The sequence below is a fragment of the Schistocerca americana genome, chromosome 7 (genome assembly GCF_021461395.2).
Source record: "Schistocerca americana isolate TAMUIC-IGC-003095 chromosome 7, iqSchAmer2.1, whole genome shotgun sequence".
NCBI classification, from domain to species: domain Eukaryota; kingdom Metazoa; phylum Arthropoda; class Insecta; order Orthoptera; family Acrididae; genus Schistocerca; species Schistocerca americana.
Genome location: NC_060125.1, coordinates 515,286,532 through 515,304,978, shown reverse-complemented (window position 1 = coordinate 515,304,978; position 18,447 = coordinate 515,286,532). Strand labels below are relative to the sequence as shown.

General features: G+C 42.5%; 1 protein-coding gene across 1 annotated transcript in view; it reads left to right on the top strand.

Annotated features, from left to right (window-relative positions):
• The window catches only part of LOC124622363 (V-type proton ATPase 16 kDa proteolipid subunit-like), a 44,315-nt gene that overhangs the window by 326 nt on the left and 25,542 nt on the right, over positions 1 to 18,447 (top strand). The window lies entirely within an intron of this gene.

The window sequence follows — 18,447 nt, the reverse complement described above, 5'->3', positions numbered from 1 at the left end:
TATATTAACACTTAATTAATTCACACAGGAATGAAAAAATGATGCAGGTTCAACGTTTTACGAGACATTGCAAGACATATTCACAGAATCATAGATGTATCAAGCTGCCGGCCGTGGTGGCCTAGCGGTTCTAGGCACTTCAGTCTGGAATCGCGCGACCGCTACGGTCGCAGGTTCGAATCCTACCTCGGGCATGGATGTGTGTGATGTCCTTAGGTTAGTTAGGTTTAGGTTGTTCTAAGTTCTAGGGGACTGATGACCTCAGATGTTAAGTCCCATAGTGCTCAGAGCCATTTTTGTATCAAGCTGAGGTCAGTTAAGTGTAGAATTCTGGAACACACTTTATTCAAACGTATGATTGCTGCTTTGGAGACCGAAGAACTCCTCTCTAGGAATGAACGCGAATTACACCAATACCTATCGCGTGAAACTCAGCTTGCCCTCTTCGTGCACGAGATCATGAAAGCTGTAGTTAGGAGAGCCCAGGTTGATGTATCTGTTATCTTCCGCAAATCACGAGCTTCCATAATGACGACTGGACTTGCTTTACTCACACATCCATTTCTCGCTACCATTGACCACTACCAGGCAGGTAAAAGTTATGAAAAAAATGTCCTGCTGTACTCTGGAAAGTACTGATATGCGACTACAACTGAATAAAATACTATTCACTCAGACAGTTCCTACTAGATTTAGCAGTTAGTGTAGCAAGTGTGTATCCTAAAAGACTTAAGAGTTAGAAATTTGAGTGGAAGTAACAAATCATGGCATTATAGCGGAAACACGATATTTTCAAGATTATTCGAAGGCTACTTTCAAAGCTCGTGATGTAAGGCAAACATGTCGTGAATGTGTGCTAAATAGTAGTGCATCTGGAAACTATGAATCTTCAAATGGCACGCTCTCAAGTTTTGGAGATGTGTGTAGTTGGAAATTATCTGTTAAGATTTTCATGAATAATGCGAAAAATGAATAGCGAACTTTGTTTAAATATAGTTTTAAAACGTTCGATTGTAACGGATATTAAAGAGGATTAAATTCATTATCAAAGGATTCTTGGTCATAATTTGCGATGGTTAAGAAATATTCTTCAGAATTGAAGGATGATTGTTGACCTTTAAAGATTTTGAGCACTCGTGCCGTCCAAAAACCTCTTCAATCGACGAGACTATGGCTGAACTTGCCTATACTAGCTCAGTGACCGCCAGATGAGAGGTGAGCGAGTTCACTAAAATCGAGGTGGTCTCTACAAGTCGTGTTCAATACATTTTACGCCTAGTTTTGAAATACTGCAAAATTGGTCGCCTCGTCTGTTAACCACTGACCAAAGAAGAATTCGAATGAACATTATTCAAGCGTGTGTAGACTTGTTTTAAAGACCATTACAGTGAATTTCTCCTACTTCCATATTGTAAATTATGCACAAATTCGTCATTATATGGAGAAGTCGAATGAGTGGATAATGGAAGGCAAAAGTGCAGTAAATCAATAAAAATATTAATTCTATTTGTAGGGAAAATCGTGGCTACTGTTTTCTAAGATGGTCACGATATGGTACTCATAGAATAACTACGCAAAGATAACACCGTCTTTGATAATTACTATGCTTATATGCCGCAAAAACTACTCAGGATAAATGCCCACAACTTCCAAAAAACAAATTTTTCGTCACGATAGAGCACCAAAGCTCTTTTGACAGGCGGTTGCTACAAAATTTCGTGACTTTCTTCCGCTCGTCCCAAAATCTTCATTCATTGGTTTTGCCCCTCAAAGATAAATTTTTGTTTCCAGACCTGGGGAAATGACTGCGTGCTTGAAGATTCACATCAAAAGGTGAGCTTGTGGCTGGGACCGGATGAAATCAAAGTCTTCTAGATACACTTGAGAGCTGGTGTGCCAGTCAGCTTGTATGTCGCTTTTAGGCGGTTACCCACACACGACTATGTGAATTCTGGGCTGATGCTCACATGCCGTCTAAGTTACACGATTCACACTAATTTCGGACACTTTGTTACATTTTTAAATTGTTGACACTAGCGCAAGCTAATGGGGTACACACAACTTGTGTCCCGAGAAGAGAAGAGTACAACAGGGAGGGCATGTGGCCAGACTATACCACCAACAAGACAAATCCTGATTAAAGGCCTACTACGTGTAGGTGCTGGATGAAGCCAAAAGAAAAAGACAATTCGTATTTCACTTAGAGTACTGAACATATAGGAATTTCGTTGGATTGAGACCATTCTTCTTTAAATCACATGTTTTCTGTGTTAGAATGGCAACACGCTGAGCATCCCCCGAAACATAGGGAACTTGTAGCATGTTATGACCTAGAGTAGGAACTACATCGATTCCTGCCCATGTCGTGTTGCCTACCTGTGTCAACTCACATGTTATCATCTTTTGTTGATACATCTTCCGGATTCGTAATAATTTTAAAACGCTGTGTGACTGTTACCGACACTAAAAGGACAAGGTAGTTTAGGGATTAATGTCCATAAGAGGACGATACTTCTAACGGCCTTGCTGCAGTCGTAACACCAATTCCCGACAGATCACCGAAGTTAAGCGCTATCGTGCTTGGCTAGCATCTGAATGGGTCTCCGTCCGGGTCTAACTAAGCACTGTTGGCAAGTGGGGTGCGCTCAGTCCTTGTGAGGTCAATTGAGGGCTATTTGACTGAGAACTGAGAAGCAGCGGCTCCGGTCGCGAAAAGTGACAACGGGCGGGGGAGATAACATAGCCGTCCACACCCACAACCAGTGACGCTATCGGTTGAGGAATACATGGCGGTCGGTCGGTGCCTTTGGGCATTACGAGGCCTGTTCGGACGGAGTATGAGCATGAGAGAACGAAATTATTAAAGGCATACCACAATCTTGGCTTAAGGAATGAAACTTATTCGAACTGCCGTCCGTCCGAATCCATATCTTCTGAACTATCGAAAATATGTCCCAATGACACTTGTAATATCGTAGGAAGATATTTGCTATAGCTTCATCATCATAAACCACGCAAAGCGCTACCTTCGATTTGCGGATATAATGTTATACATGTCGTATCTGTTATATTTGTCATAAGTGTCCTAGTTTATTAATGTTATTGTCAGAATATAAGCATCATTTCACCCCGGCAGTTCGTTATTGTCATAAAATCATGTGTAATTTTGCTGCGTAGGATGTGGAATGTCTTGCCAGAATTGTTTGCATTGAATAGTTATAGAAATGACAAATGAGGATCTAGGTGCATTTAAGTTACGGAGCTCAGTTTTCTTCCTCTATGTCAGATGCAACCTCGTCCAAATGATACAACTAATTCACGTCAGACATCTACTTCAGTGATAGTTTCCTACACTCCACTTATGTTTCTGACAGACTCTGTTTCCTTCGGAACTCGGTTACAATGAAATAACAGAATTGGTCAGGAATGTTTATTTTTTACTTATGACAATGTACATTACCGCAATAATTCTTGGTACATGCAGAACCTAAGACACATTCGTTAGCACACTGCGAGTCGCTATAAACTGTTGTCATGCCAAAAACAAATGCTGAATAATACGCGTATAATTTCGATCAGTTTCCCTCAGCTTGCTTGTTGTTTCTTGTTTCTGGCGTTCTCCCTGTTTCAGTGGACCTGTTTCCACCGTTGCTTTGACGGTTAAGCCTGTGCTTGGTGATAATTTCTCGATTCTCAACAATATTACTATAAATACGAAAACTCCAGTCCAATTTACTGTTAAGAAAATAACTCTTTTCAAGAAAACTCTATATCCAAGATTTTTCTAAGATTATTGGGATTTTATCACTCCGTGAGCCGCAGGGCTTCTGTTCTGTTTCAGAGAATTTACAAATTATCTCGTGTAATGGAATGTGACAACTATTTATTTCTGAAATTGGGCAACATGTTAAATTAAGCCTACTATACATTATCTCAAAAGAACAAATCTGGAAAGGAATGGGTAGAATATCTTCGATTTTTAAGGACATCCTTATTGTGTTACGATGTACCCACACCAAAAATTCTCATACTATGGAAACAAGATCCGTTCTTTTTCTAGATATATTGGCTCATGAGATTCATTGGAACATGAAATTCTTGTCTGGGTCTGAACCCGTGCTCTCTTGTTTTAATGGCTCACTCATGTACAATTCGTACAGTTCATTCTCGTTTAAGGCACCAGGCAGCTAGGGCGCAATGACATTCGCCATTTTCGCAACGGTATTATAAGTTACAGTCTCGTCTTACATTACTTCTCGGCTTTTCATTTTTGTTATTTCCCTTGGGTCTTGTGGACGTTGCAAACTACGTGTCTCTGTAGTTCCATTCCAACTTCTGAATATCTTATGGCTCCTTAGGTTATGTACAGTTATTTCGTAATTTACAAATCCCACCAACAGTTTTTCTCTTTTTACCTATCCGATTAATGACTGAAGTAAACACTGATTTTAGATGTCTTTCTTGTAACTGAAATAATTATTGGTCGGAATCTCTTCTTCCTTTTGTGTACTGTATTAATCAGCGATCTGGAAACGTAAGACGTCCGGCTAATTGTGAAACGGGTCTCACGTTTATCTGATTCTACCCCGGCGTTACCTCCCGTAACTTTGTTGATAAGTCTCTTGTTTTGTAACTAGGAACCAGAAGCATGACTTTCTTGTTCCTGTGACCCGCAACGATTACGTTCTACAGGCACCTCATCAACGCATGGTTCCGTTCTTGAACTCAAAGTCCAATTGCGATGTCGGGTCCCTTATTCCTCCACATGATTCATTTCCCTTTATCTATTACACCGAAGTGATATGTGACCCTTTGTTATCTTAATCTCCTTGTAAATATCATATGTTTTCCTCAAACCGTTTGCTTTTCAATTGCTTCATACTTCTTTCTCGACTACACTGCCTTGACTTACCAACCTAAAAAGTAACGCAACGAACAAACTCTTATGGGCGCCTTCAAGATTAATCAAGTTCAGGCCTCTTATGTCGCATTCGAGAAAGATTGAACTGCTTAGCCCCACTATGTGGCTGAAGGGTCAGAGCGCCTGCCAGAAGGAGGAACCAGGTTCCATCCTCAGTAAAGCCAAGGACTTAGTTTTGGTCGTGAGTAGTGAAGAGGAGTCCAAACAATCTCATGAGTAGAGTTAAGAAAATTCAATGATTCAGGTTACGAAATCTGGCATTAACGGCTAGGAGAGAAAGACAGCGGCGTATCCTCAAAGAATGGCTAAAATTTAACAATTCAAGAACAAGTATAAATGAAATATGTGAACTGCATACAGTATTTTGTACATCCACTGCTCAAAAGAATTAGGGGAACATGAGATTGGGCTTGTGCCATGCTCCATTGAGCAATAATTGAGGACTGGCTATGTTACCAAATTATATCTTTATCTTTCACAACTTAGGTACACAACAAAACATCATTGCAACCTAAATCTTTTGCATAAAAGGAACTGAAATGTACGATAGGTGTCTAAAACAAAGTTGTAACACTCATTCATCCCGTCATTTTGGGTGCTTTTCATTGGTCTTCGTGAGCTTCAATAACGTTTATGCCCTCCGAGCCTGGTACTTACGTGGTATGCTCCGTGTAGGTCTATTGAGGTCACCCTGTGGTATCCATTCCTATTCTTCAATGAGAGCCCATGACAGTTCTTGGAAGTCTGTTGTGGAACAGGACGACTGCGTCTATCAAGCATGTGCCACATATGCACGAAGGGGTTTAGGTCGGGGCTCACCGCCGGCCATTCCATTACTTCAAAGTTCAGGCTTCGCAAGACATCTCTGATGACGCCCACCACAAAAATCCTGGCTTCAGGAGGAATTCAGGGCCACCACAGTGTGCAGCAGTCACCACATGGCCCAATAGGATCTGTTCATATACTGGCTTGCGGTAAGGCGATCACGGACAATGACAAGATGCGTGTGGCTGTCAACACTGAAGCCTCTCAACAACATCACAGAACTTCGTAAATCTGTCGATTTCCTGGACAACATTTGGCAGGTACCTTTCACCACGAGTTTCCGCACACGGACACGGCCAGCACCTTGCGCCTGAGGATATCTGGACTCTTCTGTAAATAACACAGTTCTCCAATGACGAAGTTCTCATGGGAACAGCGTAACTGAAGGCGAACTGCCAGATGTTGTTATGTCAAGCGGGGAACTCGAACAGGCCATCTGGTTCAAAAATGGTTCAAATGGCTCTGAGCACTATGGGACTTAACATCTGAGGTCATCAGTCCCCTAGAACTAACCTAAGGACATCACAAACATCCATGCCCGAGGTAGGATTCGAACCTGCGACCGGAGCGGTCGCGCGGTTCTAGACTGAATCGCCTAGAACCGCTCGGCCACACCGACCGGCGGCCGTCTGGTCATAAGGTCCTTTCTCGTAACCTGTTCATTACAGTATGATCGAACGCAGCGGCTCCATTGGTCCTTTTGAGATCATCTTGAAGTGCTCTGGCGGTAACCTTAAGACCCTGCAACACAGAGATCGGTGTGAGGTTGTAATGCGTCGACGACCTTGTCCAACTCGCCCTCTATAGTGACTTGTCTCCCTATGACGCGTCCACAACCTATGGATGACACATCGAGAATCATTTCCATCTGCAGCAACACGCCCGAAAGTCCATCCTTCTTTGGATCTAACTCCGCCCTTGCAACTTCCACAGCATTAAGGTGTCGCATGGCACGTTCTTGGTTGAATAGAAGGTCCAGAAGTGACAACTGTCATCTGTGTACCCCACTAGAAAGCACCTGGACGCCGGTATTTACTGCCTTCTGAGGAGTCACCTGACACTGTAATGCATAACACAGCCAGGAGTTGGCGAATGATTTTAATTGTTGTCTACACTGAAATCAGACCATTTAACATGCTAGACGTTGATACATGTGTTCCCCTAATTCTAGCCGGCCGGTGTAGCCGATCGGTTCTAGGTGCTTCAGTCTGGAACCGCGCGACCGCTACGGTAGCAGGTTCGAATCCTGCCTCGGGCATGGATGTGTGTGATGTTCAAAATGGTTCAAATGGCTCTGAGCACTATGGGACTTAACATCTGTGGTCATCAGTCCCCTAGAACTAAGGACATCACACACATCCATGCCCGAGGCAGGATTCGAACCTGCGACGGTAGCAGTCGCGCGGTTCCGGACTGAGCGCCTAGAACCGCGAGACCACCGCGGCCGGCTGTGTGTGATGTCCTTAGGTTAGTTAAGTTTGAGTAGTTCTAAGTCTAAGGGACTCATGACCTCAGATGTTGAGTCTCATAGCGCTCAGAGCCATTTGAACAAACCCTAATTCTATTGAATGGTGTATATAGTTGACAGTGGTGCTGTTTCTTTGAAAGTAAAGGAGTTAAGCTCACATAAAATTTACATATTGTACATTCAGTTGCATAAAGGACGAATTGCAGAGTGACAGCAATAGAAAGATAGCAGCATGTAATGAAACTGACTTACCATCTATCAGTACACCCGACAAAGGATTTGAATTAGAGGGGAGCAACAACTTAGATTCATTTATTTGAATCTGAACTCTGGATTTTTAGCGGCCATAGAACAAGAATTTTGCAGCATACATAAACTGTGAGTTATATTCAAATATACTTGGTATAAAGGACATACACAGAGACGGCAGTTTAAAGATCACACCCGTGTTGGATATGGGTGTCGAACCTGGTACGTCGGCTGTGAGAGCTAGTATGTATATCCAAGGACTGTGGAGTTGCACAATATCAATTAAGGTATCCATAGGTAAACTAATATGAGCGTGATTTGTTTGAACTGTCGTAGATAAGTAATTTCAGGATCACTGTGCAGGTGTTGCGACAGGTGACCTCATTGGGAGGAAAATGGAAGGGGTGTGATGTGGGAAACAAGGCAGAATATCTTGGGAATAGGAGGGAGACGTTTGCGCCCTTAAAGCGGAGCTGGAGGCAGTGTGGGGATAGGGGGTAAAGAGAAGTGGGAAGTGGCAGGAAGATATAGGGCCCAGGAAGTGGACAGACGGTGTCTGACGCTTTCATTATTGGCAGAAAAATAGCTATGCACCTGATTCCTCTGTTGGGTGAAGAAGGGTCTTCGACATACTGGGTACCCCAAAAATGTTACGACAGGCCTCGAGGGGTTTAGAGGGTGTCTTGAGGAACAAATCGAAAATAGGAACCCGGATCCGGAAATGTCCTCCAGTGACGCTACAGAGCGTCGCAGCTATAGGCCGCAGCGCCTGAAATTAGGCGACCCCTTCGGCAGTATACGTGACTTGGTACGCTGACGGACTGTAGACGGAACGTCTCGCAACTATTCGGTGACCGCGACTGATTGCCACGATCGCCGTAGGAGAAGATGGAGCTGGCTGCTGTGTAGAAAAGCCTTGTCTGCTATGAATGTGATGCTTTGCTGTCTGGTGGATGACTGTTTCAGACACAGGTTTTCATCCACAGTTTATTTTTTTCCTGGAACTCTCTAAAATCTCCCATAGTTTTCGGTATATAGGAGAAAAGTTAATTGTAGATAGAAACCTGTCTCCAAACAGTCATCCACCAAGGCAACAGAGCATTGCACTCATAGGAGAAAGGCCTGCCTACATAGCAACTAGATCCATTTTCTACACTGTCATTGTGGCAATCAGTCGCGATCCTTGAATAACAGACACCATTGCGAGATGTTCCTCCTACAGTCCGTCAGCATACAAACTCACGGTTACTGCCGAAGGAGTGGCCTACTGGCAGCCGCCGGCGCCGGCGCCTATTACTTCGATGCTCTGTAGTATCGTTGGACTATGTTTCTGGACCTGGGTTCTGATCCCCCATTTGTTCTTTCAGACACCCTCCACAGCCCCTCGAAGTTTTTCGCAACATTTCTGGGACAGCCTGTATAACTATAGCAAGAATGGACCCAATATCTATCCCTGCAGTACATCCGTAGTGACTATCCCCATTCTGAAGTTACTATTGGTGCTTTGGTACAATAGAGTCTCTCTGCTGTACTTTACTAAATCCCATTTAAAGCTTACATATTTCTCTATTCTAGTTCTCTATAAATTACCAACATGTTTAAGGGATCTATTATCCTACACTCTGACCAGTTAAATACCTGATTTGTTTGAGGTTCTGACGACGGACTCCTGAAAAGTTCCTGCCAAGAGATTCAAGTAGAGGACTGTTTTACTTCCCAAATACTAGGCACAAGAGTGTGCCATAATCATTAAAGTATATGGTAGCGCAGCATATCCTCGGAAAATATAACATCTTTAGTTTCCTCATGATATCAACCGATCCTTAGCACCAACATGGAAATACCGATGTCGCTTATGTTGCAGGGTCCCATTAGTCAGTCATACAGACTACTGCTGCTGTAACTATTGAAAATGTCTCTGCTCCTCTCTAGGAACCGTACGTAAGTCTGTCTCTCCATAAATACTCCTTCAATAGCAACTACTGTTTGACTATCTGTCTCGTTTAGGAACGCAAGCCTAACTGTCAAAGGAAGATCCGTATTTCTTAGGAGCTGGGGGACGCAGGAGGGAGGATATTTAAGGTAACTGTTATATCACGTGTACTGACATGATAGCGTTCGCTCAGGATGAGCAAGGAGTACTACCACGAGTGGTGGCCTGAACAAACAGCTAGAGCCAGTGTAACTGGCGAGCAGAAAGTCGGAACGTGCGGTGAGGTACAAACGCAAAGTAAGAGAGTGCGACAACGCGAAGTGTTCACATCCGAAATGCAAGATGGCGTAGACCAAGTGAACAGGAATCCAGGTTGGAACTAATATGAGACTGAGCTTGGAGGTCGCACCAGGAAATCTGTGGTTCCGAAGTCACTGCCCAATGTACATGATACTACACCGCTTACGGTAGATTCGCGGATCGCAGATCACTTCGACTCTCGACCGCGAACAACGGCCTCGTCAGGGGTTTGGCGAGCATACCAAAGAACTATGAAAAATAATACTGTTACTCAGTGGCTCCTATTATGCAAATAACATATCGACCTCAAACTCTATGAGCAACTGGACACAGCAGGATTAGACAATACAAAAGGAAGTTTCGTCGCCTCTCTCGTATATGGTTGATTAAGAACACTATTGAATTTTTATTTCAATATTTTCTTCTTGCCATTTTAATTTTCAGCAACAATTCTATACCATTCGTTCCATTTTTACTGTGGCAAGTAGTATAAGCACCCAAGCGCGGATACGTTTGCAGCTCTGGGTTTGTTCTGTTCTACATTTTTGTCAGCAGCCATGTTCTCATGATTGGATAAACGTATCATACTATAGCAAAGGTAAGACGAGCAGAGCGAGGCGTCTGTATAACATGTTCTTTTTTTAAACGTGAACTCTGACTTGCTGAAGATCACGTGAATACATAGTTTAATAAGTTCGTCAGATTACTTTACTGTTCTCCTCCATGCACAAGCAAAAATTCGTAATTGTGTTTTGAATCACATACAACACCAAAAATCGAACTATATCGACAGGCTCAGTGTAGTTCACGGGTTATGTGGATCCTAGCATATAATTAGTAGGAGTGTGAGACCCGTTACTTGATTGGCTCCTTCTAAAATTTTATGGTGCATTTTCGGCAGTATCTTCACCAACAGATGTGGTGTTCCGTCGATAATCGGCTGGATCTCGACATTACGTTAAACAGTAACCATAGCTTCTTCTTTCTGACGCTTCTTCGTTTACATGCAAAATGGAAAGTCGTCTGCCAGTGTTTAGGAGACCTCGTTGAACTGTATATCCTCGCATAATTGGTTAAGTGAAGGAGTTCCGAAATCAGAGGAAGGAAACGGCTTACGCTGTCAGTAGGACAGCTGGACAGCTGTGCTGTGCAAATAGACCTTCCACGATATGACTGCTTTGCTCTGACCAGATGCAAGGACACGTGTTGCACCCAGTAAACTCGGATTGTTGTCATTTTCGTACTGGCGCAGGCATCAAGGCGTTCATGAACATAATTCCACCAATAGAAGCACTTATTATAAGTACTCATCTGATAATGTTTAAATTCATTCCTAATTAACACAGAAAACTGAAATTATAGCTTAAAGATTAGCTGCAACTTAGTGAAGCGATGTAGGAGGAAGGACGGATATTTCTCACACACTCTCGTGAATTGTGTGGCGCAACGGTTAAGTTGAGGAAATCTGTTTCTTCTCAGCCGAAATCATATCGAACACACTCTGCAAATATTTGCCCTGTGTCTAACATACCAGTTTATTGATCCTTCATGCATATACGAGTGTACACAAGTCAACCTTGACTCTGAATGTGATATGTTGCAAACCTGCAGCGACGAAAAAATTGAAATTCACAAATATCTTGCATCGTGGGCACGGTTAACAGTCCATAAATTAATGCATGCTCCTAAACAAGGATTTATACAAGTCGTCCTACACTATGGATAAAGTATTTTGGTGACTGCTTAATGTTACCTTTCTTAATACGATCCGACTGAGGATGGTCCTATGGCGTTTACACATTATTAGAGGTGGAAATGCGCTGTACATTCAGCCATGCTATTAAATCCCGCGCCTATTTATGCACAAAGTCCCACTGCAATCTTTAATGACTCATTTCCTTCGTCACCATTAATCGGCTTCTGCTACTGGATAAAGGCTTGCTCTATACGTTTCATTAAATTATGGTGTTCGACTGTACGCATCTAAACTGATAAACCTCGTTTTTCTTATCTCATCCACTCATCTTCCATTGGGTGGTCTCTCAGTTTTCTCTTATCTGTCCTCGTGAGCAGCAGAGAACTTGCTACCATTCGTCCTGCTACCGATCTAGCCCACTACCATTTCATTCTGACTATGTTCATGATTACATCTTCTGTTCCAGCTTGTTCCCTGATCTATCTGACAGTTTTACATTCACAATAATTCACATTTGTGGATGGACTTAGCAGTAAAAGTTGATATTTCCCTGTTATAATTCAGAACTACTCTTACAACGGCATAGGAACATTGGAAGAATTCTTTTGAAAACCACGTTTACTTCACTGAAAACGCTCCTTACTCTGTTTTTACTCTTCTGTCTATTTCTTTTACTATCCATCCTAACATTGTCTTCAACTGCCATAAATCCAGTTCATCGACAGGTTTTGAGCTCATTTTTAACATGCCCATTTCTTCGATATGTTCTACATCTACATCTGTACACCATATGATGTGTGGCAGAGGGTACCATGTACCATTAGTAGTCATTTCCTTTCTTGTTTCACTCGCAAATAGAGTTTGGGAAAAATGGCTATCTACGAGTATGTGCATCCGTACTAGCCCTAATTTCTCTTATATTGTCTTCGCTAAAAGAAAGTCGCCTTCCTTCCATGCATTCCCATTTGAGTTCACGAAACATCTCCGTAACACTCGCGTGTTGATCGAACCCGCCGGTACCAAATCTGTTAGTATGGTGTTGAACTGCTTTCATGTCTTCCTTTGATCAGACCTGGTGGGAATCTCAAACACTCGAGTAGTGTTCAAGAATGGGTCGCACTAGTGTTATATTCGCGGCCTTCTTTATAGAACAGCTACTACACTTTTCCAAAACTCTTCCCACAAGACGGAGTTGACCATTCACCTTCCCTATTACCTGCCTTACGTGCTCATTCGATTTCATATCGATTTAATTGACGTGACTATGTCAAATAGCAAACCACTAATACTATATTCGAACAGTAAAGGATCGTTTCCCCTACTCACTCATATTAACTTTTATTTTTCCACTTTGAAGCAAACTGTCATACATCACACCAAATAGAAATTTTATGTACGTGATTGGAGTGCCACAGTGACCACAAAGGTTCGCAGCATCAAGATCGAAGGCGAAATCTTTGGGAATTACAAACCGTGCAGGACATTGAACTAGCTATCCACTCTTAAAGAATACATATAGAATCATATTGGTGTAACCGGGCGATGAGAATTGATGGAACGTGATGGCATGCAACCGAATGCAAAACAATCTGTCGTGGAGCGTATCGTGAAACTGGCTATCCTTTAAGGCGTAGCTGCAGATTGTGCGATAATATGTTTTACAGACACAGAAAAAAAACATACAGAGGTTGAATTTGTCCAGTGGTTCCAGGTGGTACGAATTGCAATGTCACACACTTTCTAGGAGGGATATTTTGCTCTAAAGGAATATGATTTTTATACGCAGACCAGGAAGCAAGCAAAAGCAAGCTATTTTGATCAGTTATTGGCCAAGAGCAGTGCTAATACCATAGTTGTAGTGCTCTTACGCGCACTTTCCCACTATTGTTACTGTGACGTAAATATTCCCTACTGCTCTTGTAAGACCACGCACGCACCATTAACTTCTCGCAATGCAGTAAATAAGTTTCCAACCAATTTACCATCCAGATTAAAAGTCGGCATAATTATACACGAAAGCTTTAAGGCATTGATGTTAGTTGATCTTTATAGAACTCTCTTGGTACTTCTAATTTTCAGGGTTCCTTTCATATACATTTCCTCTTCGGTTGGTCGGAGTTGAAAGCAATTCCTTACTGAACGCCGGGATAAGTTTGTTTATCTCATCTATAAATATTCTGGCTGATTCTGAAGATTGCTTTGTATTGTCACGTTGACGCTTTTTTGAAATTTCGTTACATTACGTCTTCCAATTCTGTAGCATCCGCTGCGTCTCCTGAAATCAAGTCGAGCGCGAGGTCACTATATGTACATTCTGTGCACTGTATGGAGTATCCTAGAAACACGCAGCCACTAGTTTTTGTAAAAAGTGTGCCTTGCTCTCTCTTAAATATTGTCAGTTTTTTTATGCACTAAACGGTCATATTGTTACGGACTTATTCGAAATCTGTACATAATTTTTTTTTTTTTTTTACTACGCTGCGGATGATCTTACATGTACGTAATTATATTTAGTACACTCTCCTTGGCCAACGAATGTCCTTTACTACGTTTCACTGGAGACGCAATTTGTGAGTCCCTGCCCGACAAGGACGATCAGCTACATGGCTCGACACTTGTTTCAGTATCAGTTTCACTTGTTAAGCACTGTACTCCTCATTTACATTGTCCGCGCAGTCGAGCGATACGATACCACACATTCCACCGACTCATCTTGCAGAAGTGCTAATATTTCATCTGCCAATTTTTTCTCAGTCCGTATAATTCCTTCGGTTCCTTTCACACGGAATGCCTACTTCGGCAACTGTTGTAGATATAATGCATGTTTGTTTTGTTTATCGCTACCATCGATCTGCTTTGTGTCAACACCACTAGCACTGTAACACTGTTTTACGTTACTTGTGCCGGCCGCAGTGGCCGAGGGGTTCTAGGCGCTTCAGTCTGGAACTGCGCTACCGCTGCTGTCGCAGGTTCGAATCCTGCCTCGCGCATGGATGTGTGTGTGTGATGTCCTTAGTTTAGTTAAGTTTAAGTAGTTCTAAGTTCTAGGGGACTGATGACCTCAGATGTTAAGTCCCATAGTGCTCAGAGCCATTTGAACCATTTTTTACGTTACTCAACTAAGCAGTTCAAGTACGGCTCGTAGCCTCATGCTGTGCTCACCTCCTGTTGCCATTAGCAGCCAATATTGTGGGTGCGCAGTAGACAACATTTGGAGCGGCGAATGCCGTAAACGTCATTGTCCTTCTGCGGCGTCGCAGTCAAGGGTTTCCTTGTCATTTACAGAAGTTATGACTTCTTATAGGACTAGTGAAATAGTGAAAGTGATACGGAACTTCATTGGCCATTGCTCTTTCAGGTTCGAATCTTGTTTTGATGAAGTCTTATGAAAGCTGTGGCACTGATGTACAGGGTTGCTCGGAAGTACCTCTGGAGTCTCAGAACACGACTGCGTGAAAACTATAAGACGTATCAGTGGACAGAGAACTATGCGGTGCTCAGTAGGGTCACTATTTGTGACGTTGCAAATGCTAATATGGGCATTAGTTGATTGCTGCATAGGAAGAAGCAACGAGAGCAGGCCGCTACGGAAATCTGTTCGTTCGGATGCCTATCTGCATGCGTTAACTTGTTCACTGAGACAGTACGGAGCAGATGCCTTGTCTACATGTCCTGAAATATGTGCCCCCTAATGTAACTAAGTCACGGCACGTGTTACGGCTCGAAACTGGGAGAGATTCTAAATCCAGTGAAGTGCCTCATTTTTCTGTATGTCTTTTCGATCAATCGTTCTCTGAAACCCTGAAGCTACTTACGAAAAATCCTGTGCGTATTATTCAGAATACTAACATACGCTGAATCATTGCTTTGTTGCCCTTGGATCTTCAATACACAAATTTTTAAAACCACGTCAAAAGCATTCGTAGTACCTATCGATCCTCTCTTCATCATACACAGTGCTCCTATCTGTTATACCTACTTCTAAAGCTATATTATGTTTTTTCCTAACTAGAATTTAATAGGGGAGAATCGGTTAAAACAGGGTACTTAATAAACAAAGTGGCATATGTAAAGAACTATGTGCATCAATCTGTTGAGTTTTTAATGACTAATTGTTCAGTCTGTCTACTTACAATTTGGCATGAAAAAGAGACATTAAAAATATGCTTCATCACAGAAAAGAATTTTTTACACTTGTGTCAACTACCCCGTTTTATCAGACTAGTGGATAAAACAGACTACTATATTACAATGAAAATTTAAAAAAAACTCCATTTATACACCCTGACAATCACTTCATGTACAAAAATCACATTTATATGGTTCATGTTCATCATCATCATTAATGCCGGCTACTGTTCATGAGCCCATTCACTACACTTATAACACTTCACCCGGCCTTCTTCAGACTTAGAACTGGAGAAAAGTTCATTACAATAAATGGAAGCTGTATTATTATCTTCTCCCTCCTCTTCTGACGATGTGCTATACTCCCGTACTTTTCCAACTTTCTTTGCTTTCTTCCGTCCAACATTTCTGACTTCAGTAGGCCTAGAACTGTCAGAATGTGGCCCCATTTGAAGTTTCCTTTTGGAAGTCTTCCCCTTTTTCATAGAAGAGTTTAATTCTTCCTTGTAAGGTGAACTTGTAAGGACAGCTGTCTTTCCTCATCTTCTATCAGATTTTTGTTCCTTTCTTTCAGCTATCGGCACTGCTTTTATGCCTTTCGGAGAGACGTGGAAAGCTTAGGCCTATCCGACTGGGAAGACCCTGGTGTGGTTGGAAAAGATGTTTCTCTGTTTAATGACTCTGAAGGAGGTTCCGAAGGCGGGACATCACCTTTCTCCAGCGGTGAGTCAGTGTCTGTTGTTTCAGCAGGCTGATGCATCCAATCAGGGAAAATATCTGCAGCCAGTGAGAAGACTCCAGCTTTACGGAATGCATTTACAGCAGTCCCAATAGAAGCAGCTTTCATGAATGCTGTCCCATACAGTCCTGCAACTTGATTGATGGTTATCACTCGTCCACTGAAGCCACTTCCGAACCTCCTCAGAGTAATAATAACTCATTGGGCCATGCATGCAACGTCCAGGGGCTGCATTCAGTGGGTGCAGTGTGGGGGGAAGCATAAGAGATGAACATGATTTTCTCTAGCGATATCAATACGTTCAGTACTCTTTGTGTGTGTTGAGTGACCATCTAAGAGCAGAAGAACAGCTTTCTCTTCAGTTGATTTAGAAAATTCAACAAATCGTTGGAACACTTCAGGAAAATTTCTTTCTACATCTATCCGCTAGGTTGATACTCCGCAGCAGATCCTGACGGAGCATTATCCAGCAGCTCAGGCTTGGCTCTTTGTCTAGGGAACAGAAACATTGTGGGCATATAAATTCCAGAAGCGCTCACACAGGCTACAGCAGTCACTAAGATGCCTCTCTCCTCAGAAACCAAACCGCCAACTTGACGTTTTCTCCTCAACGCAAGCACCTTTGATTGCTTCTTAGAGACTGTTGTTATTCCTGTCTCATCCACATTATAGACTCTATCGGTTGTGAAGTTGTACCTATTGTAAAGTTCTGACAGCATGCCAAAGAACTGCTTCACCACTGCACGTTTAAAGACCATTTCTCTGGCAAGAGATGTTGGCTCGGCAGAACGCAGGCTTATTTCCGGATTTCTCTTCAAAAACGAAAAGAACCAGCATTTACCTCCCATATTCTTAGTCTTGTTGAAGATATGCGGCAAGTTATTTTTCTCTGCCAATTCGAAAGCAAGACTCCGCACCTCATCGATGGTCAACCCAAACAATCTGCTTTCCATTAACAGGATATATTCACCCAGTTCATTTTTCTACTCCTGATTAAATACAGGTTCGTAGCAGCATAGACCAAAAACAACAACAGTAATAATAATAATAATAATAACTGCAACAGTTTATTTAATTTCTTCTAGAATAGTAAATAGGTTTACTTTTCTTTGTAGCAACATCTAAACAATTCCACTTCAGGCCTTTTTTACACATCCTTCCAGAGTACTCTGAGGAACAAAGACTGGTAGCATTTACTTCTGTAAAATATCTGGGAGTATGCGTGCGGAACGATTTGAAGTGGAATGATAATATAAAATTAATTGTTGGTAAGGCGGCTGCCAGGTTGAGATTCATTGGAAGAGTCCTTAGAAAATGTAGTCCATCAACAAAGGAGGTGGCTTACAAAACACTCGTTCGACCTATACTTGAGTATTGCTCATCAGTGCGGGATCCGTACCAGGTCGGGTTTACGGAGAAGATAGAGAAGATCCCAAGAAGAGCGGCGCTCTTCGTCATAGGGTTATTTGGTAAGCGTGATAGCGTTACGGAGATGTTTAGCAAATTCAAGTGGCAGACTCTGCAAGAGAGGCGCTCTGCTTCGCGGTGTAGCTTGCTCGCCAGGTTTCGAGAGGGTGCGTTTCTGGATGAGGTATCGAATGTGTTGCTTCTCCCTACTTATACCTCCCGAGGAGATCACGAATGTAAAATTAGAGAGATTCGAGCGCGCACGGAGGCTTTCCGGCAGTCGTTCTTCCCGCGAACCACACGCGACTGGAACAGGAAAGGGAGGTAATGACAGTGGCACGTAAAGTGCCCTCCGCCACACACCGTTGGGTGGCTTGCGGAGTATAAATGTAGATGTAGATGTAGACTCTGATGGTTTCAAATAGCCCATTGTTTGGGCCAAAACTGCCACTACAGCTTCTTTCATACTCTCTTGACTCCATGACTGTCTGTCAGTTTTCCTTTTATAAGACGCCATAATTACGCCATAATTTAAGTTAGATCCTGTGAATAATAATAATAATAATAATAATAAATTTTATGCCGGCCGGTGTGGCCGAGAGTTTCTAGACGCTTCAGTCTGGAACCACGCGACCGATACGGTCGCAGGTTCGAATCCTGCCTCGGGCATGGATGTGTGTGATGTCCTTAGGTTAGTCAGGTTTAAGCAGTTCTAAGTTCTAGGGGACTGATGACCTCAGCAGTTAAGTCCCATAGGGCTCAGAGCCATTTGAACCATTTG